The following is a 10,048-nucleotide window of genomic DNA, read 5'->3' on the forward strand; positions in this document are numbered from 1 at the left end:
TCTGTCAATGATCCAGCAATTAGTTCTCTTGCCTCCCTCAATATTCTGGGATAGATCCCATCAGGACCTGGGGACTTATCCAAATTGTTTTAAGATGCACAACACCCCTTACTTTTTAATAGGAACTTGGCTTAGAAATTTGACCCTCCCTTCCCTGAGATCATCCTCCACTAATTACTTCTCTTTGGTGAATACCAACGCAAAGTATTCGTTTAGGTCCTTGCCTACCTCTTCTGGTCACGCATAGATTCCCTTCTTTGTCCTTGAGTGAGCCAACCCTTTATTTAGCTACCCTCCTGCTTTTTATATATGTATAAATGTTTATTTGGATTGATCCCTCTACTAATGGAAAAACAAGTCTTCCCATGTGCCCCTCGTAACCTCTACCAGGTCCCCTCTCAGCCCTCTCTGTTCGCAGGAAAACAAACACAGCCTTTCCACTCATTCCTCATAGACCAGATCCTCCAGCACAGGCAACATCCTTGAAACAATGGCCTCTCTTACGCAATCACTTACTTTCCATCATATTGTGACCAGAACTGCACATGGTACTCAGTTGTGGCCTAACCAGTGCTTGTATAGTTCCAGCATAGCACCTTTGCTCTTGTATTCAGTACCTTGGCTAATAAAGGAATATATCCCATATCATGGGATCCCACAGTGTGGAAACAGGCCATTTAGCCCATCATATCACACTGACCCTCTGAACAGCATCCCACCCAGATCCACCCCATCCCTGTAACATTTCCTGTGGCTAATCCACCTAACCTACATAGCCCTGGTCACTATGTGCAATTTAGCGTAGCCAATCTACCCAACCCGCACATTTTTCGACTGTGGGAGAAAACTAGAACACCTGGAGTAAACTCACTCAGACATGGGGAGAATGTGCAAACTGCACACAAACAATGACCTGAGACTGGAATCAAACCCGAATCCCTAGTGCTGTGAGGCAGCAGTGTTAGCCACTGAGCCACCATGCCGCGCTGTCTTCTTAATCTCTATATCTAGCTGCCCTGCTGCTTTCAGGAATATGTGAAAATGCCCATTAAGGTCCCTCTAATCTTCAGTAATTTCCAGGGTCCTGGCATTCACAATGCAACTCCTGTTCTCGCTAGCTGTACCGAAGTTATGAACACAGACTTTTCTGGGTTGAATTCCATTTGCCACTGCTTTTCCCAGCTGACCAGATCATTGATTTCTGCTTGCAGTTTCTGGTTATCCTCTACCACTCTACCAATTTTCATGCAGATGCAGAGAGATGCAGAGTTAACATTTTGAATTTATTATAACTTCTTCAGGTCATTTGGACTCACCTCATGTTTATCCAGATTGAATTCCGTTGGCCACTGGTGAACCCATCTGACTAGCCATCTTGTAGGCAAAGGCTCTTCTCCTCACTATTTACCACCTCACCAATTTTTATATCATCCAGGAATTCTCTGATAATCCTTCTATATTCAGTCTAAATCATTTAGTAAACCACAAACAGCAAGGACCCTAACACTGACCTCTGTGAGACCCCATTGGATACAGATTTCCAGTCAAAAAATCACTCCTCAACCGCCACCCTCTGCTTCCTGAAACTCCACTGATTGTGGGTCCATTTTGCCAAATTTCCTCGGATCCCATAGCTCTTAGCTTTGCCATCATTCTCCCAAGTGGTACCTTATCAAAAGTCTTGCTGATGTCCAAGTAGACTACATCAAAAACATTGCTTTCAACTAGACACCTGGTCATCTCTGAAAAACCTGATTAAATTTGTCAAACATGATTTTCTGTCAATACATCCATGCTGACTATCCTTGATTAGTATGTGTCTCTCTAAGAGCAGATATATTCTACCCCTCAGAATTCTGTTTTGAGGAACAGTTTGTTTGCCATCTTTGTGTACTTTACCTATGGCCGAATTTGATGATCCGTCCAAGGTATCATCCCTCCTGATTGCTATAATCCTGATTAATATTAGGACCCTTTCTTCTCAATTCCCGTCTGTATCTAGCCTGAATTATCTATAACCAGCAATGTTGAGCTGCTGACTTGCCTATTTTTCAGCCAAGTCTCTGTCACAGTGATGATTGTATACTCCTACATGCCCTTCTGTGCATTTAGCTTGCCTGTCTGATTCCTCCGGTTCCTTGCATTACAAAACGTACAAGTTAGCCTTGTTGAACACAACTTCATTTTTGTATAGTTCAAGTTTCCTCTGCCTTTCAGGACACACTTATATTTTATTCTATTTCAGCTTCTCTGAATTACTGGTCAGGATCCCATGCCTCCTGCCAATCTAGTTTACACATCTAGCAAAGTTAGCAAACTTCCCTGTGAATATGCTGGTCCTGTTCCTGTTTTGATGCATCCCATTCAATCTGTAGGTCTCACCTCCTGCAGAAACACTCCTAGTGTCTCAGGAACCTACAGCCCTAATTTTTGCTCTGTCCTTCTAGTCCTGTAGCCACTACTGTGTGGCACCAGAAGTAATCCAGAGATTACGACCTGCTTTTCAATTTCCTCCACAACTGATTTGTAGGATCTCATTTCTCTTTTTTCCCATGTCCCAGGACCCAACATAGACCATGACCTCTGGCTGTTCACCCTGCCCTTTGCAGACATTCTCCAACATTCCTCCTGGCACTGGGAAGGCAACATACCTTTCTGAAGTTATATCAAAGGTTGCAGAATTGCTGGAGCACCCAAAGGCCTCCAATGAGGGAACTGTCACTCGCACCGTTTTCCAAGAATGGAAAATGTTTTTAATTGAGATACATTCAATGAATCTCTCAGTACGTGCTTGGTTCCTTCTCTGTTGGCGGTCACTCATTTCCCACTCTGCACACATTTCCTTATGGTGTGGGGTGACCACATCCTGAAACATACAAATCTTTCAGTCTCATAATACACTGTTTCTGCCCAAACTCTAGGACTAACAGCTTGAATTGCTGCAGGTGGAGACACGTCCTGACAAGTTGTTCACATCTCCAGGGGAATATTGCACTCCTGTCCACTGCCAGTCTGTTGATGGAGCACAGAGACCAGGCATACATGAAGGATCTGACAGGCAGTGCCCTTCTCATCACTGGCCAAGCGACATCTTGGTGTTTGTTGGAAAGTTCCAGTGATGAGGCCTTTTGCCAAATGGCTTTAACAGTCTGCTCAGGGAGCAATCTGACAGGATCTACCCACTGGTTTTCCCGCAGAGTCTCGAGGAAGTTACATGCTGACCATTTCCTGATGGACCTGTGATCAAAATTGTTTTCTTTTGCAAATTCTTCAATGAGTGACAGTAGCGATCCACAGACCCAGGTCAGGCCCATCCTTCGTAACACCAGGGATAGGTAGAACCTCAAGATGGGCTTACGCCCGAAACATCAATTCTCCTGCTCCTCGAAAGCTGCCTGACCAGCTATGCTTTTCCAGCACCACACTTTTAACTCAGAACCTCAAGACGAGAGCAGCATTGGGTATGTTCTTTGTGGGCGGCACGGTGGCACAGTGGTTAGCACTGCTGCCTCACAGCGCCAGAGACCCGGGTTCATTTCCTGACTCAGGCGACTGACTGTGTGGAGTTTGCACATTCTCCCCGTGTCTGCGTGGGTTTCTTCCGGGTGCTCCGGTTTTCTCCCACAGTCCAAAGATGTGCAGGTCAGGTGAATTGGCCATGCTAAATTGCCCATAGTGTTAGGTAAGGGGTAAATGTAGGGGTATGGGTGGGTTGCGCTTTGGTGGGTCAGTGTGGACTTGTTGGGCTGAAGGGCCTGTTTCCACACTGTAAGTAATCTAAAAAAAAATTTAATCAACTTTCTTTATCCATGATATCTCGTGGCACTGTCTACCTTAGACCTCCAGGTGAAGTGGAAGATGGCTCAGGTGGTTGAAACAGCAGTTTCGGGGAATGGGCCAGACCTGCACAACACCTCTATAACAGAGAGAGTGCACCACACCTGATGACCAGCTTTTTACTTGCAATGGAGATGAACTGGTGCTCCCAAAGGACTAATTTCTGTATCCCCTTGGCAATATATGCCTTCCAAGGTTTTGCACACATCCTGACCCCTCTAAACCATATTCCCAACACTTTCAGGTGATCTGTCCTGACAGTGAAAGGGGTAGAGGGTCAGTCAGCCCAGTTCCCAAAGAACATGGCCTGGCTCTTGCCTCAATCTACCTTGGTTCCCGAGGCCAGTTCGAACTGATCATGGATGCTTATGAATCTGTGCACTGATAGTGGATCCGAGCAGAAACCAGCAACATTATCCATGTACAGGGCGACTTTGACCTGCAAACTTCCGCTGCCTGGAATAAGTCATCTCTCTCAGACTCGCATTCTTCCTGATGGACTCAGTGAAAGGATCTGTCCAACACACAAACAAGGCAGGAGAGAATGGGCAGCCCTACCTGACTTCGGACCTGATCAGGAAGCTTTCTGATTCCCAGCCATTTTTTGAGACTGCACTAACGATGTTGGTGTAGAACAGTTGGATCCAATTGCAGATTCCCTCTCCAAAGCCCATTGTGGAGATCACGACCCACATGTACATTTGCAATATCCTGTCAAAGGCCTTCTCCTGGTTAAGGCTGGTGAGGCAGGCATCCACCTCTCTTTCCTGCAAGTAGGCAATCATATCCCTGAGGAGAGCGGGGCTCTCAGACATTGTGCTGTCTGGTACAACACTGATTTGCTCAGGTTGAATCACCAATCCCAGACCCAGTTGGGAATTACCTTAGACAAGATTTTGTATCTGTATTTTTATCTTTTGTATTTTCATCAGTCATCCTAATGAAGGCCATATGCCTGAAATGTCGATTCTCCTGCTCCTCGGATGCTGTGTGACCTGCTCCACACTCTCGACTTGCTGCAGTTTCATGGTGAATTACACCAGAATCAAGCAACTCCCCAGAGATGCAGCTTGCTGCGTGTCCAACCATTTATGTTTAGTTAATTCATTCATTTCAATGATTAACACTTCAAAAGTGAATTTCTTAAATGTTCTTTCCAGCTGCAATAAACATCTCTTGAATTCATCAGACAATTAAAAAAGACATGAAGAAATACCAACTAATCACCTTCCTGTCACATCAGACAGGACAGGTTTAAAGGGCTCTCTGTGACTGGGAGTTATCTCTCTTTGCTGTTCTCATGGAAATATGATGCCCTGTTTCTAAAGCTGCTGTCCCTCTCTCTTTTTTTGTAAAGATGCTGCCTCCACCCCCACCCCATTCTCTCTTTTTGATAAGTGAAAGAGCTACAAATGAATGAGTCTCACGTCAGCTAGGGAAACTATTGGAGAAAGTTCTGAAGTACAGCATCTAACTTCACTTGGAGAGGCAACGCTTGATCAGGGATAGTCAGAGGGAGGTCATGCCGTACAAATTTGATTGAAGTTTTTGAGGAGGTGACCGGGCATGTAGATGAAGGCAGTTGACGTACTTTATGTGGATTTAAACAAAGCCTTTGACAAGGTCCCACATAGGATATTTATCAAGAAAGCAAATGCACATGGGATACAGGGTAATTTGATAATATTGATAAAACAAGGGGAAGAAGGGACATGAGGGAAAATGTTTTTACCCAGAGAGTGGTGACAGTCTGGAATTTGATGCCTGAGAGGGTGGTAGAGGCAAATTGCCTCACATCTTTTAAAAGGAATCTGGAAAAGCTCATAACATTCAAGGCTGTTGACCCAGTGCTGGGAAATTGGATTAGGTTGAAGGTCAGTGTTTCTCACGTGTTGGTGCAGACTCGATGGGCCGAAGGGCTTCTTCTGCATTGTAAACTCTATGATTCTATAACATGTTTTCTCTCTTTCTCTCTCTCTCCCTCCTTCTGTTCAGGAGCATTGGCTCCTCCTCTACTTTGTGGAAGATGATCTGATGAATAGTGTCCATGTGTTCCTATTATCTCCCTTCCAGAAGACCTTATTCTCAGAATCCTCCTCAATATCTTGATTCAACCTCATCCCTAAATCCAACAGCAGCACCATTGAGGGCTGGCCCTTTGCTTCACTCTGATGTTGTCATTGAATCTTCCTGCTCATCCTCCGACTTGATTTTTTCTGTTCTAGCCGTGACCCATTCCCACCAGGAGCTGGGAGACAGGAGAAAGTACAAGCAATATCCAAAGCTGATCGAATACCAAATCAGTGCAGAGGATCTGGATTTTAAAAATCCTCATCTACTCCAGGAAAGACAATCTGGAAAGCAGCCAGGGACTGGGAATGGGACCGGACGGCAGGATGTAGTCTCCAAGTGACCAAGGAATGACAAACGCCTGTGAAAGGTCCTATTGCTGAGAACATGTATCGAGAAAAGAAAAAGGTACAACATCAAGTCGTGGGAATGGACACTATGGACAAACCAGAGGAAATTAGAACCTGATTGAAAACCTTTTGAACAATTCAAAATGGAGATCGTGAGTGAGAGGATAAACAGTCCACAGTATTTCTCTGCTAGGTAGAGAGGAAACTCTTTCTCTACTGTCCAGTCAAACACTCCTGGGACAGGGTCAGCACAGGGTTAGATGCAGAATAAAGCTCCCTCCACACTGTTACCATCAAACATTCTCAGGACAAGGACAGCACAGAGCTCTTGAACCAGTTGGTGTGTGTGTGTGTGTGTTCAAGCTTCAGTATCTTGGCAGCCTTCCCACAGCAACTCGCAGTGTAAATGGAGTCCATGGATGGAAAGTTAACTCCCGCGATGGTATGGGCTGTGTACACAACTTTCTGTGGTTTCATACATTCCAGTTGCTACACCAGGCTGTTGTGCACCCCGATAGTATGTTTTCTGTGGTGCATTTGTAAAAGTTGATTTCTTACGGAGATTAAAGCTCCCTCAGAGACTGAAAGAAGTCCTCAACTTTGTCCCCTTCAAAGACGCCCAGTACAGGGTTAATTAAGCAGTAAACGTGCCTCTACTGTTTTACACTTGAATATAAAGCTCCCTAGACTATTTTAAACAGAAGGTAAAAGTTTTTTTTCCACTGTCCCCATCAAACAGGACAGGAACTGCACAGGGTTAGATTCAGAGTAAAACTCTCTGTATTCTTTTAAACTGCCTTGACTCTTTTAAATGAAAAGTAAAACTTCTTCTCTACAGTTCCCATCAAATAGGGCAGGAACAGCACAGTGGTGGATACAGAGTAAAACTCCCTTTCATGGTAAAATATGGATCCCTGGCAGTGGAACTCTTTTCCTTTCTGAAGAAGCTCGTGGGTTTATCCAGCTTCAAGGAGTACTCTGGAACCGATGCCAACCTGGGCAGCTTGTGTCAGTCCAAAATGATTGAATGGTAAAGGAATCCTTCATGTCAACATTCAACCTTCATGAATCGAGATCCTGCTCTTGACACATTGTACCATCAAATCCCTTTTATTAATGTTGTAGCTACACAAAGTGCGACTGTGAAAGCACCCCACTGATTATCTGACCATTTCCCGGTAATAACACCCAATTATCGAGATAATATACATCATTCCCAATAGGAAAGTGAAAATCATAATGTGAATCATTAAGTTTAAAGACAAAGAGATAGCAAGAAGCAGCATCCCCCCACCACCACATAATGAGATAGTAATGGAGAGTAATCCTCAGCTGTAACTTAGTGGCCTCTTAACAACGTCTGATGAGTATCCTACCTGCATCCTCCCTTCCACCCTCTAAACCTCTTCACCCGACCAAGCAATAGTTAGATTAGATTAGATTAGATTACTTACAGTGTTGAAACAGGCCCTTCAGCCCAACAAGTCCACACCGCCCCGCCGAAGCGCAACCCACCCATACCCCTACATTTACCCCTTACCTAACACTACAGGCAATTTAGCATGGCCAATTCACCTGACCTGCACATCTTTGGACTGTGGGAGGAAACCAGAGCACCCGGAGGAAACCCACGCAGACACGGGGAGAATGTGCAAACTCCACACAGTCAGTCGCCTGAGGCGGGAATTGAACCCAGGTCTCTGGAGCTGTGAGGCAGCAGTGCTAACCACTGTGCCACCGTGCCGCCCAAAACTTTGTGATTTCAAATAAACCTGTTACACTATAACCTGGTGTCATGTGACTTCTGACTTTGTCCACCCCAGTGCAAAACCGGTACCTTCACATCCTCTAAACCTCAACTCAGGCCAAAGTCTGCTGCACTTGCTCGTTGCAGTTAGCCCCATAATTATTACATTCACTCCAAATCTGACATAGCTTCAATTAAAAAAAATCTGCCCCAGATCTCCAATCCTTCACAATATCTGCACTCTTCTCATTGGTTCTCAAACACCCCTGTTTTCACTTTCCTATTGGTCAGCCTGCATTCAGACTGGTACCAGGATTGGTGCTCTTGAATTCCCTTTCTTGTTCCCATGCTCAGCCCCTCTCTTTGCTATTAAAGCACACCCTAATACAGCAAACTTTGTTTTAACCTGCACCTTAGGAACTGGCGCTCTCTATAAACCGGCAAAAGTTATCTATTTGAAATATTGGATGTTTACTGTATTATTGCGATCTCTGCAATGTAGTCAGTTGAGGGTGTGAGTGAGGTGGCTCTCTGCCAGTAAGATTTATTTATGGCAAAGTTGCATTATTCTTTAAATTATTTATGCTGTAAATAAAGTGTAACAGTGATGTGTATACCTCCTGCATCACATTTCTATTCCTTAATGTATGTTTTACCCTGATTATGTGGATCTTTTGACCAACTGGAATATTTGATCAACTGTTCCACTCCTGGTGCGAGTTAATAAAAAGTTTGCTGTACTTATTGTATTATGTGACATGGTGGCCAATTTTTTTGAGAATGTTTCTGTGATTAAATGCGCTATATAAATGCAAATTATGTAAATTAGCTAGCTGAGCTGGAAGGTTTGTTTTCAGACATTTCATCACCGTAACTAGGTAACATCATCAGGAGGGTCTCCGGTGAAGTGGGGGTGGTATGTCCCACCTCTGTATAGGTCTTGGTTTCTTCAGGTGGGTGAGGTCATTTCCAGTTCTTTTTTTCAAGGGGAGGTAGATGGGGTCTAAGTCGATGTGTTTATTGATGGAGTTCCGGTTGGAATGCCATGCCTCTAAGAATTCTTATGCGTGTCTTTGCTTCATCTGTCTGAGGATGTGTGTGTTGTCCCAGTCAAAGTGGCGTCCTGCTTTGTCTGTGTGTATGGAAACTAGCGATAGTGGGTCATGTCTTTTGGTGGCTAGTTGGTGTTCATGTATCCTGGTGGCAAGTTTCCTGCTAGTTTGTCCGATGCAGTTTTTTTACCGTTCTTGTATGGTATCTTGTAAATTATGTTAGTTTTGCTGGTAGTATCTAATGGATCGTTTAGGTTCATTAGTCACTGTTTTAAGTATGTTGGTATGTTAGTGGGCTACCATAATGCCAAAGGGGTCTGAGTAATCTGATATGTCTTTAATGTAAGGTAATATGGCTAGAATTTTTGGTTCGCATAAACCAAATCATCCACCGACATTTCCGCCACCTCCAAACGGACCCCACCACCAGGGATATATTTCCCTCCCCACCCCTTTCCGCCTTCCGCAAAGACTGTTCCCTCGGTGACTACCTGATCAGGTCCATGCCCCCCTACAACCCACCCTGGCACTTTCCCCTGCCACCGCAGAAACTGTAAAACCTGCGCCCACACCTACTCCCTCACCTCTATCCAAGGCCCTAAAGGAGCCTTCCACATCCATCAAAGTTTTACTTGTACATCCACTAATATAATTTAATGTATCCATTGCTCCCGATGCGGTCTCCTCTACATTGGGGAGACTGGGCACCTCCTAGCAGAGCGCTTTAGGGAACATCTCCGGGACACCCGCACCAATCAACCACACCGCCCCGTGGCCCAACATTTCAACTCCCCCTCCCACTCTGCTGAGGACATGGAGGTCCTGGGCCTCCTTCACCACCGCTCCCTCACCACCAGACGCCTGGAGGAAGAACGCCTCATCTTCCGCCTCGGAACACTTCAACCCCAGGGCATCAATGTGGACTTCAACAGCTTCCTCATTTCCCCTTCCCCCACCTCACCCCAGTTCCAAACTTCCAGCTCAGCACTGCC

Source organism: Chiloscyllium plagiosum, chromosome 26 (assembly GCF_004010195.1).
Source record: "Chiloscyllium plagiosum isolate BGI_BamShark_2017 chromosome 26, ASM401019v2, whole genome shotgun sequence".
NCBI lineage: Eukaryota > Metazoa > Chordata > Chondrichthyes > Orectolobiformes > Hemiscylliidae > Chiloscyllium > Chiloscyllium plagiosum.